Genomic DNA, 13,322 nt, shown 5'->3' on the forward strand with positions numbered 1-13,322 from the left:
TCATGATGATAAAATGAAAGTGATCATGAAAACCCACATAATTCAATCTCTTAAGTCAATTTTGAGAGGAGTCAGGGTGGCCCCCATGAGCTACCCACATTTGGGTGACATCGTGGGCCCAGGCTGCCGCAGGTTAGTTGGCTCAAGAGAAACGATTGGATGACGAGGATGTGCTGTGCATGCTAAGTCACTCCAATCGTGTCTGATTCTTTGTGGATGAAGAGGATAGAGTGCTTCTATTTATCTTGCAAGAACAGGCTTCTCGTTGGCTGGGACACTGCTTACTTGGTTTTCTAAGTCTCAACACATTTGTTTTTTCCTTTTGGATGCTCAGTCGTGTCTGACTCTTTGTAACCCTATGGACTGTAGCCCACCAGGCTCCTCTGTCCATGGGATTTCCCAGGCAAGAATACTGGAGTGGGCTGCCATTTCCTCCTCCAAGGGATCTTCCTACCCAAGGACTGAACCCACTTCTCTTGCGTCTCCTACATTGGCAGGTGGATTCTTTACCACTGCATCATCTGGGAAGCCCCTTTTACATCTGAAAGGAAAAAATCTACTTTTTCCTTTCAGATGAAAATAAAAGAAGATGGAACTGCCCTTGGTGGGTAGTTAAGGTTTAGGGTAAAGTGAAAGTTGTTCAGTTGTGTCCAACTCTTTGTGACCCATGGACTATACAGTCCATGGAATTCTCCAGGCCAGAATACTGGAGTGGGTAGCCTTTCCCTTCTCCAGGGGATCTTCCCAACCCAGGGATCATTCCCAAGTCTCCCACATTGCAGGCAGATTCTTTACTAGCTGAGCCACAAGGGAAGCCAAAGAATACTAGAGTGGGTAGCCTTTCCCTTCTCCAGGGAGCTTCCCAACCCAGGGATGGATCCCAGGTCTCCTGCATTGCAGGCAGATTCTTTACCAGCTGAGCCACAAAAGGTTGGTAAATGTAGCAAACTGCAACATGTGGTATTAAAAGAGTGTTTGTTGTTTGTCTGAAGTTCAACTTTAATTGGGTGTCCTGTATCTTACTTGGCAGTCCAAGCTTTGTGTCATACTTTCATCTAGAGAATTAAACACTGATGATTAAGTTTCTGAAATGAAAAGGCAGGCCAGACTTCTGCAGGATCCAGAGTGCTCAGTGAACAGGTATACAGCTGGGGACAGAAACCCAAGGTTTGAGCCCCAGCACTGCCATTTGATAGACGTAGACATCAAAGAGGTTGGGTGGAAACTTAACAACATGCATACTTTCCTAAAGCTGATGAGAACCTAAATAAATCCCTAAATCAATTGCTCTAGTCCACCTAAGGCTGTGGTCCTAGCATGGAGAAGTAGAACGTCTTAACATTTCTTTATTTGGGCGAGGATGGGAGTGATAGACCCCAGTGCTTCCCCAATTTCTGTTGCCTGTTTCCACTCTTGCATACTTAAAGCCAGGGCTCGCTTGAGCAAAAAGAGAAAGAACTTTAACGACAAGCGTCATAGTACTTTTATAACAAGGCTAAAATTTTAACCCTTTCAGTTAGATACAGCCATGAATGTCTTTCAAATAAAAAACTTTATTAGGAATTTGCAGATGCCATGAATGTGCTCTTTATAAAGGACACATGGAAACAGAACACAGCCTCCATAGTTCCTTCGTATATAGTATATTTTTAGCACTGTAAAGTCCCAGTGTCATAATTAAACTTGTCTTTTGTTTCATCCCCCCTCCTCCTTTAAACTGAAATGTGAGGCAGTTCTCTGCTTAGTCCTGTAAGTTTCATTTTATCTTGAAATGAAAGTGTTCTGAAAAAGTCCTTGACAGGATATGCAAATTCATACAACAAAAACCTTCTTTCATGTTGAGGACTGGTCCCATGTAAATATTAGTTTACCAGATGAGTCCAAAGGGTCAGGTGCTTTGAAAGAAGGCCCTGATGCAGATACTGGAGGGCAAGACTTAGAAAGAGAAAGGCTATTTATGGAGGTAGTGGTCGCTAAGCAGTTCTGCCTGCTGCCTTGGAAAATCAGAAGCAGTTTTGCCAGGTGGGCATCACAGATAATCCCTCTCACCATCTGGTTTGCGTAGATTCATAAGTGGATTCATTAGTAGTGAGGTATAGTGACAAGAACACTTGCTTGGGATTCGAGAGACATAGCTTTGTAGTAAATATGTGACCTCACACCTATACATTTCTTCATGTTTGAGTCAGAAGCACCATCACTCGAAAAGTCTAAGAATAAAACACCTGAGAGACAGCTATTGTTAAAACCTGGTTTGCCCATAAGGAAGTTGATACTCCAAGAAATCATATATCTAATATGCAAAACCAGTTGTAATTCATGTTTTCCCGACTCCATTGCCCATGTTCTTTCTGAAAGTCATCTAAACAGTGAAGACCTCAGCAATTTAACCAGATAAGAACAAAAAGTATGATTTTTGAGTTTATTTTCCATATGTGATGTAACTATTCATATAAGTGGTCATCTTTCAATGATCTATTGCTGTGTAACACACCACTCCAAAACGTTCAGCTTAAAACAGCGACCATTATATTTGTTTACCCTTCTGTCGTTTGGCTGGGGCTCTGCTGGGCTGTTCTTCTGTTTGTCTCAATTGAGGTCTCTCACGCAGATGCAGTCAGATGGCTTTGTTCACAAGTTTGGTGCCCCAGTGGGGACAGTTGGGAGGCTGTGACCTTTTGCTCTTTTACTTTCTATGTGGCTAGCTTGGGCTTCTTCTCATGGTGTTTGGGTCCTGTTGCTGTTGTTCAGCTGCTAAGTCGTGTCCAACTTTTTATGATCCCATGGACTGTAGCACACCAGGCTTCCCTCCACCATCTTCCAGAGTTTGCTCAAGTTCATGTCCATTGAGTCAGTGATGCTATCTAACCATCTCATCCTCTGCCACCCTCTTCTCCTTTTCCCTTCAATCTTTCCTAGCATCAGGGTCTTTTCCAATGAGTCAGCTCTTCCCATCAGGTGGCTAAAGTATTAGGTCCTAAGAATAAGCATTTCAATATACATAAGCCCTAATACGCAAGCACTGAGCCTTGTTTGCATCATCCTTCCTAATATTTTATTTACAGTAAGTCCCCTAGATACAAACCTTCAAGTTGCGAACTTTCAAAAATGCAAAACATGGAGCTTACTAATGAAGACTTGATGGGATTGGATGCCTAAACATCCAAGGACGAAGACAGACTAGAGGAAGGAGTAACTGAAGAACCAAAGAGATTCACAACTAGGGGAGTTTCTTTACTTGAAGAGGCACTGTTAGTTTTTGAGGCACAGGAGCCAAATGTAGAACAGTACACAAAGGCTACAGCAGCTGTTTAGAATGCAGTCCAGTGCTACTGTGTCATCTATGACTAGAGAAAAGGAGTTACTTCCCTCATAGCTGTCGGTAAAGAATCTGCCTGCAATGTAGGAGACCCTGGTTCGATTCCTGGGTCTGGAAGATCCCCTGGAGAAGGAAATAGCTACCCACTCCAGTCTTCTTGCCTGGAGAATCCCACGGACAGAGGAGCCTGGCAGTCTATAGTCCACGGGGTCTTATGACTTAGTGACTAGACACCACCACCACCACCACCCAGAAATCACTGGATCAGTTTTTTCAAGAGGGTAGATAGAATTGAATCCAGTAGAGTCAGAACCTGTGCCATCAACATCAAGTGTAAGTGACACTGCAGCTCTACCATCTCCCACCTCCTCTTCCTCCCCCAGTCAGTACTTCTTCTTGCCTGTTCACTTGATGCCAGCTCCTGTATGCCAGCTGTTGTACTGTACTACTGTACTTTTCAAGGTGCTATACTTTAAGATTAAAAATGTTTTATTGTGTTTCTGTTTTTTTATGTATTATTTGTGTGAAAAGTATTATAAACTTATAACAGTACAGTACTATATAGCCAATTGTGTTAGTTGGGTATCTAAGCAGTTGGGTATCTAAGCTAACTTTGTAGGACTTAGGAAAAAATTTGACTTATTACTACAAATGCATAAAATATATTATAATTTAGAACAGGAATTGGTTTGATGGAGCAATTCTATTCATAGGAATTATAACAAGGATAAAATATTTTTAAATTCTCCAAAATGTACGAGCTAGCTTGTACTGATTTGTGGCATTAATGGTGGTGCTTTGTTCTTTTATATACTCTCTGCTGCTCTTTATATTTTCTAAATGTATAAATGCTGATACACTCACATGTTAGGAAGAGCCAGCCAAACTTGAGAGTTTCTTTGTGGCTGTGACATTAAACCAGCTGAGGTTCTTAACCTCAGCTACACACTGGAAAGGGATCAGTACAAAGTGACTGATGTCTGGCACCCAAAGATTCGGATTTCACTACTCCTGGGTGAGGCTTAGGTTACCCAGAGTTTTCCAAGCTGCCCGATTCATTTCCAATTGACAGACAAGGTTGAGACCAACAGGCATAGTAATTCTCTTGATTGACCTTTGTTTAACATATGATTGGTTGACTTGCATTCTCCCTTCTATTAAAAAAAATGTTGACTCATCTCCAGGACCTATTTAACATTTCAAGTCAGTCGGCTACTAGTATGTATGCCCTTCTGTGTCCACCAGTTGAGTTGATTTCCAAGATTCAATTGTATTGGTTTCTAAATCTTTTTATGCCAGTTACATGTTTTTAAATAAATATGAGTATAAGCAGAGACAGAGTTAAATGTTTTTGACCGGCAGCCAAAGCAAGCTGCTTAGAAAAGAAAACCACAATGGTTCATTTTTTCTTCTCTTCTTAAAAACTTATTTTCATGATGGATCATTTTCTGTGTCAGGTTGGCCAGGCTTCAGTGATCCATTGTTTGGTCAAACATTAGTCTATATCTTGCTGTGAAGGTACTCTGTAGGTGCAATTAAGCTTTACAATCAGTTGATTTGAAGTAAGAGATTACCCCAGATAATCTGAATTGGCTTCAGAGCAAAAATCGAATGTTTCCAGAGGAGAAGGAATTTTGCATTAAGACTGTCACACAGAAATCCTGCCTGAGTTTCCAGCCTGCCACCTGCCCGGAAAATTTCAGATTCGCAAGCCCCCACAATCATCTGACCCAACACCTTACAGCAAATTCATATCTGTATCTATTTATCTTATTGGTTCAGTCTCCAAAGAATCCTGACTAAAAGCTGTCCGGTGAGATGTGGGTGAGATAAATGAAAAGGGGAAAGTATCTGAAAAGATTCTGTACTCAGACTGTTGTACACATGTATTTAAGTTCTCACTCCAGGCAAAATTTTAAAAAATAAAGGTATTCCAGGCAGTTTGTGGAAGACAGGTAATCACGGACCTGTACTCAAGGGGTCTTGGCTGTACCTGAAGACAACTGGTGAATATAACCGCCAGGCACTCTGAAAGCTTGCAGGTAGTGCTGTACTTGCCAGCTAACAAGTTCATCTGCCACAGGTTCCTGGATGCTGAGGGAATAAAAGAGACTCGAGGTCAGGCACAAGGACTTTAGTACTCAGAGCACAGCAGGCACTGATTCCCTTTATCCCACCAATGCCACAGACTGGCCCCGGGTGTATGCTATACACGAAGTGGGTTTGCAACACAGCTGAGGGACCCTGAGTATAGAGAACCCTAACATTCATGATGGGCTGCAAGCAAACCTAGCTGAACTTTGCCCAGGGGGAAATGCTGTCTTTATTAGACCAGACAGCAAACAAACCTGCCATCTGCCTCAGAAAGGGAGGCTATGTCTGTCTTCCAAAACTAGCCACTATCTTCTGCTTGCTATACAAACATCCTTGACAAGATGATCCGAACCAATGCTCTCAATGCCTCTGCTAATGAGATGTAGAGAACTGCAAGAGACCTCTGGAGAACTGTATCCCCAAATAAGTCCATTTATATAATTCAAGTTAAAACACAATATTTAAGTCATATATAGATCCTTTTTTTAAATATAAATGTATTTATTTTAATTGGAGGTTAATTACTTTATAATATTGTATTGGTTTTGCCATACATTGACATGAATCCTTTTTTAATAAGAGTCCTTGGGGAGGGAGGAGGGAGGAGGGTTCAGGATGGGGAACACATGTATACCAGTGGCGGATTCATTTTGATACATGGCAAAACCAATACAATATTGTAAAGTTAAAAATAACATAAAAAAAAAATAAGAGTCCTTGCCTTGGGTGTGGAGAAAAGGGAACCCTCCTACACTGTTGGTGGGAATGTAAATTGCAGCCCCTATGGAGAATAGTAGGGAGGTTCCTTTAAAAGCAAGAGTTGCAGTATGATCCTGCAATCCCACTCCTGGGCATATATCCAGACAAAACTATAATTTGAAAAGATGTATGCACCCCAGTGTTCACTGCAGCAGTATTTACAATCACAAAGACATGGAAGCAACCTAAAAGTCCATCAACAGCTGAATGGATAAAGAAGATGTGGTGCATATATACAAAGGAATACTACTCAGCAATAAAAAAGAATGAAATAGTGCTATTTACAGCAACATGGATGGACCTAGATTATCATACTAAGTGAAGTCAGTCAGACAGACAAAGAGAAATATCACATGATATCACTTATATGTGGGATCTAAAAAAATGCTGCAAATGAACTTATAAAACAGAAAGAAACTCACAGACATAGAAAACAAACTTATGGTTACCAAAGGGAAATGGTGGGGGAGGGATAAATTAAGAGTTTGGGGCTAACAGATACACACTACTTTATCTACTGTAGAGGACAGGAACTATATTCAATATCATTATAATAAGCTATAATAGAATAGAATCTGAAAATATATGTATATACACACAAATCTATAAAACTGAACCACTTTGCCCTATACCAGAAACTAACACAACACACTGCAAAACAACTACATTTCAATAAAAAAATAAATAATCCTTGAGTTAATTGACTTTTGGTTGTTGTTGTTTAACTGACTAACAGTATTGAAAAAAATAGTATTAAATAAAACTGCTTCTATTATTTTTCTCTTGGTTCCAGCTTCCTTTCTAAAGATACTCCTGTAAAAGAGATTCCCATATTAATAAAACCATTGGAAATTCCTTAGACATTAAGAAGTGTGTGTTGAACTCATTATTACAAATGATTAAGTACTGCTAATTTTTAACATTTTTTGGTAATAACTATTTTTGCAAATGGAATCTTGTACTTTGTGTTTCTAGAAAATAAGCTTTGCTGTTTTCCATCCATAAAACCAAAGTATTAACAATAATTCAAATATTCCAAGCTACTAAGTACCTGACAATTATAGTTTGGAGGTAAGTGGAAACAAGTATCAAAAACTTCTAATCTAGGTACATGTGAATCTTCAGATAAATTGAAAGCTTCTATTCTTTCCAAATGTCCATAAGTAGGCATAAATGTCCAGAGTAGGCATAACTTTTCAGCTGAATATATGAATTATGATTAAGTATAATTAAATTGATTGTAACTTACTAGAGTCTTCTTTAAGAAGGAAAGGATCTTCTACGCAATGCATGAACTCAGTCATCAGGGATGATTCAAGCTTGGCTGCATAGTGGAATCGAGTCACTGGAGGTCTTTAATAATCCTAATATCTGGATGCTTCATGGGTCAGTTAAGTCAGACTCTCCAGGGGCAAGGCCCAGGCATCAATTTCTTTCTTTCTTTTTTTTTTTTTACTGAGGTGTAACTGACATACAGAATTATCAGTTTTGGCTATACAATCTGATGATTCAATACTTGTATATGTTGTCAAATGATCACCACTGTAAGTGTAGTCAACATCCATCACCACACAGAGCTACACATTTTTAAAATTAATTTCATTTTATTTTTTTTGTAGTTGTTTACAGTTGGTTTTTTTTTAATTTTATTTTATTTTTAAACTTTACATAATTGTATTAGTTTTGCCAAATATCAAAATGAATCCACCACAGGTATACATGTGTTCCCCATCCTGAACCCTCCTCCCTCCTCCCTCCCCATTCCATCCCTCTGGGTCGTCCCAGTGCACCAGCCCCGAGCATCCAGTATCGTGCATCGAACCTGGACTGGCAACTCATTTCATGCATGATATTTTACATGTTTCAATGCCATTCTCCCAAATCTTCCCACCCTCTCCCTCTCTCACAGAGTCCATAAGACTGTTCTATACATCAGTGTCTCTTTTGCTGTCTCGTACACAGGGTTATTGTTACCATCTTTCTAAATTCCATATATATGCGTTCGTATATCGTATTGGTGTTTTTCTTTCTGGCTTACTTCACTCTGTATAATAGGCTCCAGTTTCATCCACCTCATTGGAACTGATTCAAATGTATTCTTTTTAATGGCTGAGTAATACTCCATTGTGTATATGTACCACTGCTTTCTTATCCATTCATCTGCTGATGGACATCTAGCTTGCTTCCATGTCCTGGCTATTATAAACAGTGCTGCGATGAACATTGGGGTACACGTGTCTCTTTCCCTTCTGGTTTCCTCAGTGTGTATGCCCAGCAGAGGGATTGCTGGATCATAAGGCAGTTCTATTTCCAGTTTTTTAAGGAATCTCCACACTGCTCTCCATAGTGGCTGTACTAGTTTGCATTCCCACCAACAGTGTAAGAGGGTTCCCTTTTCTCCACACCCTCTCCAGCATTTATTACTTGTACACATTTGGATAGCAGCCATTCTGACTGGTGTGAAATGGTACCTCATAGTGGTTTTGATTTGCATTTCTCTGATAATGAGTGATGTTGAGCATCTTTTCATGTGTTTGTTAGCCATCTGTATGTCTTCTTGGGAGAAATGTCTATTTAGTTCTTTGGCCCATTTTTTGATTGGGTCATTTATTTTTCTGGAGTTGAGCTGCAGGAGTTGCTTGTATATTCTCGAGATTAGTTGTTTGTCAGTTGCTTCATTTGCTATTATCTTCTCCCATTCTGAAGGCTGTCTTTTCACCTTGCTAATAGTTTCCTTTGACGTGCAGAAGCTTTTAAGGTTAATTAGGTCCCATTTGTTTATTTTTGCTTTTATTTCCAATATTCTGGGAGGTGGGTCATAGAGGATCCTGCTGTGATGTATGTCAGAGAGTGTTTTGCCTATGTTCTCCTCTAGGAGTTTTAGAGTTTCTGGTCTTACGTTTAGATCTTTAATCCATTTTGAGTTTATTTTTGTGTATGGTGTTAGAAAGTGTTCTAGTTTCATTCTTTTACAAGTGGTTGACCAGTTTTCCCAGCACCACTTGTTAAAGAGATTGTCTTTTCTCCACTGTTTATTTTTGCCTCCTTTGTCAAAGATAAGGTGTCCATATGTGCATGGATTTATCTCTGGGCTTTCTATTTTGTTCCATTGATCTATATTTCTGTCTTTGTGCCAGTACCATACTGTCTTGATAACTGTGGCTTTGTAGTAGAGCCTGAAGTCAGGTAGGTTGATTCCTCCAGTTCCATTCTTCTTTCTCAAGATCGCTTTGGCTATTCGAGGTTTTTTGTATTTCCATACAAATTGTGAAATTATTTGTTCTAGCTCTGTGAAGAATGCTGTTGGTAGCTTGATAGGGATTGCATTGAATCTATAGATTGCTTTGGGTAGTATACTCATTTTCACTACATTGATTCTTCCAATCCATGAACATGGTATATTTCTCCATCTGTTAGTGTCCTCTTTGACTTCTTTCACCAGTGTTTTATAGTTTTCTATATATAGGTCTTTAGTTTCTTTAGGTAGATATATTCCTAAGTATTTTATTCTTTCCGTTGCAATGGTAAATGGAATTGTTTCCTTAATTTCTCTTTCTGTTTTCTCATTATTAGTGTATAGGAATGCAAGTGATTTCTGTGTGTTGATTTTATATCCTGCAACTTTACTATAGTCATTGATTAGTTCTAGTAATTTTCTGGTGGAGTCTTTAGGGTTTTCTATGTAGAGGATCATGTCATCTGCAAACAGTGAGAGCTTTACTTCTTCTTTTCCAATTTGGATTCCTTTTATTTCTTTTTCTGCTCTGATTGCTGTGGCCAAAACTTCCAAAACTATGTTGAATAGTAATGGTGAAAGTGGGCACCCTTGTCTTGTTCCTGACTTTAGAGGAAATGCTTTCAATTTTTCACCATTGAGGATAATGTTTGCTGTGGGTTTGTCATATATAGCTTTGATTATGTTGAGGTATGTTCCTTCTATTCCTGCTTTCTGGAGAGTTTTTATCATAAATGGATGTTGAATTTTGTCAAAGGCTTTCTCCGCATCTATTGAGATAATCATATGGTTTTTCTTTTTCAATTTGTTAATGTGGTGTATTACATTGATTGATTTGTGGATATTGAAGAATCCTTGCATCCCTGGGATAAACCCCACTTGGTCATGGTGTATGATCTTTTTAATGTGTTGTTGGATTCTGATTGCTAGAATTTTGTTAAGGATTTTTGCATCTATGTTCATCAGTGATATTGGCCTGTAGTTTTCTTTTTTTGTGGGATCTTTGTCAGGTTTTGGTATTAGGGTGATGGTGGCCTCATAGAATGAGTTTGGAAGTTTACCATCCTCTGCAATTTTCTGGAAGAGTTTCAGCAGGATAGGTGTTAGCTCTTCTCTAAATTTTTGGTAGAATTCAGCTGTGAAGCCGTCTGGACCTGGGCTTTTGTTTGCTGGAAGATTTTTGATTACAGTTTCAATTTCAGTGCTTGTGATGGGTCTGTTAAGATTTTCTATTTCTTCCTGATCGAGTTTTGGAAAGTTGTACTTTTCTAAGAATTTGTCCATTTCTTCCTCGTTGTCCATTTTATTGGCATATAATTGTTGATAGTACTCTCTTATGATCCTTTGTATTTCTGTGTTGTCTGTTGTGATCTCTCCATTTTCATTTCTAATTTTATTGATTTGATTTTTCTCCCTTTGTTTCTTGATGAGTCTGGCTAATGGTCTGTCAATTTTATTTATCCTTTCAAAAAACCAGCTTTTGGTTTTGTTGATTTTTGCTATGATCTCTTTTGTTTCTTTTGCATTTATTTCTGCTCTAAGTTTTAAGATTTCTTTCCTTCTACTAACCCTGGGGTTCTTCATTTCTTCCTTTTCTAGTTGCTTTAGGTGTAGATTTAGGTTATTTATTTGACTTTTTTCTTGTTTCTTGAGGTGTGCCTGTATTGCTATGAACTTTCCCCTTAGGACTGCTTTTACCGTGTCCCACAGGTTTTGGGTTGTTGTGTTTTCATTTTCATTCGTTTCTATGCAAATTTTGATTTCTTTTTTGATTTCTTCTGTGATTTGTTGGTTATTCAGCAGTGTGTTGTTCAGCCTCCATATGTTGGAATTTTTAATAGTTTTTCTCTTGTAATTGAGATCTAATCTTACTGCATTGTGGTCAGAAAAGATGCTTGGAATGATTTCTACTTTTTTGAATTTACCAAGGCTAGCTTTATGGCCCAGGATGTGATCTATCCTGGAGAAGGTTCCATGTGCGCTTGAGAAAAAGGTGAAATTCATTGTTTTGGGATGAAATGTCCTATAGATATCAATTAGGTCTAACTGGTCTATTGTATTGTTTAAAGTTTGTGTTTCCTTGTTAATTTTCTGTTTAGTTGATCTATCCATAGGTGTGAGTGGGGTATTAAAGTCTCCCACTATTATTGTGTTGTTGTTAATTTCTCCTTTCATACTTATTAGCATTTGTCTTACATACTGCGGTGCTCCCGTGTTGGGTGCATATATAATTGTTATAGCTTCTTCTTGGATTGATCCTTTGATCATTATGTAGTGACCATCTTTGTCTCTTTTCACAGTCTTTGTTTTAAAGTCTATTTTATCTGATATGAGTATTGTTACTCCTGCTTTCTTTTGGTCCCTATTTGCATGGAAAATCTTTTTCCAGCCCTTCACTTTCAGTCTGTATGTGTCCCCTGTTTTGAGGTGGGTCTCTTGTAGACAACATATGTAGGGGTCTTGTTTTTGTATCCATTCAGCCAGTCTTTGTCTTTTGGTTGGGGCATTCAACCCATTTACGTTTAAGGTGATTACTGATAAGTATGATCCCGTTGCCATTTACTTTATTGTTTTGGGTTCGAATTTATACACCATTTTTGTGTTTCCTGTCTAGAGAATATCCTTTAGTATTTGTTGGAGAGCTGGTTTGGTGGTGCAGAATTATCTCCTCAAGTATTTTCTCATGGTCTTTCTTTTTGTCTTCTTCTTCTGGGACCCCTATGATTCGAATGTTGTAGCATTTAATATTGTCCTGGAGGTCTCTGAGATTGTCCTCATTTCTTTTAATTTGTTTTTCTTTTATCCTCTCTGATTCATTTATTTCTACCATTCTATCTTCTAATTCACTAATCCTATCTTCTGCCTCTGTTATTCTACTATTTGTTGCCTCCAGAGTGTTTTTAATTTCACTTATTGCATTATTCATTATATATTGACTCTTTTTTATTTCTTCTAAGTCCTTGTTAAACCTTTCTTGCATCTTCTCAATCCTTGCCTCCAGGCTATTTATCTGTGATTCCATTTTAATTTCAAGATTTTGGATCAATTTCACTATCATTATTCGGAATTCTTTATCAGTAGATTCCCTATCTCTTCCTCTTTTGTTTGGTTTGGTGGGCATTTATCCTGTTCCTTTATCTGCTGGCTATTCCTCTGTCTCTTCATCTTGTTTAAATTGCTGAGTTTGGGGTGTCCTTTCTGTATTCTGGCAGTTTGTGGAGTTCTCTTTATTGTGGCGTTTCCTCACTGTGTGTGGGTTTGTACAGATGGCTTGTCAAGGTTTCCTGGTTAGGGAAGCTTGTGTCGATGTTCTGGTGGATGGAGCTGTATTTCTTCTCTCTGGTGTGTAATGAAATGCCCAGTAATGAGTTATGAGATGTCTATGGTTTTGGGGTGACTTTTGGCAGCCTGTATCTTGAAGCTCAGGGCTGTGTTCCTTTGTTGCTGGAGAATTTGCTTGGTATGTCTTGCCCTGGAACTTGTTGGCCCTTGTGTGGTGCTTGGTTTCAGTGTTGGTATGGAGGCATTTGATGAGCTCCTGTCAATTAATGTTCCTTGGAGTCAGGAGTTCCCTGGAGTCAGGGTTTGGACTTAAGCCTCCTACTTCCAGTTATCAGTCTTATTTTTACAGTAGTTTCAAAACTTCTCCTTCTATACAGCACCATTGATAAAACATCTACATTAAAGATGAAAAGTTTCTCTACTGTGAGGGTCACTCAGAGAGGTTCACAGCGTTACATGGAGAAGAGAAGTGGGAGGAGGGAGATAGAGGTGACCCAAATGAGATGAGGTGGAATCAATAGTGGAGAGAGTGGGCTAGCCAGTAGTCACTTCCTTATGTGCACTCCACAACTGGACCGCTCAGAGATGTTCAGGGAGTTATACAGAGAAGAGAAGAAGGAGGCAGGAGACAGA

The sequence above is a fragment of the Bubalus bubalis genome, chromosome X, assembly GCF_019923935.1.
Source record: "Bubalus bubalis isolate 160015118507 breed Murrah chromosome X, NDDB_SH_1, whole genome shotgun sequence".
In the NCBI taxonomy this organism is placed as follows: domain Eukaryota; kingdom Metazoa; phylum Chordata; class Mammalia; order Artiodactyla; family Bovidae; genus Bubalus; species Bubalus bubalis.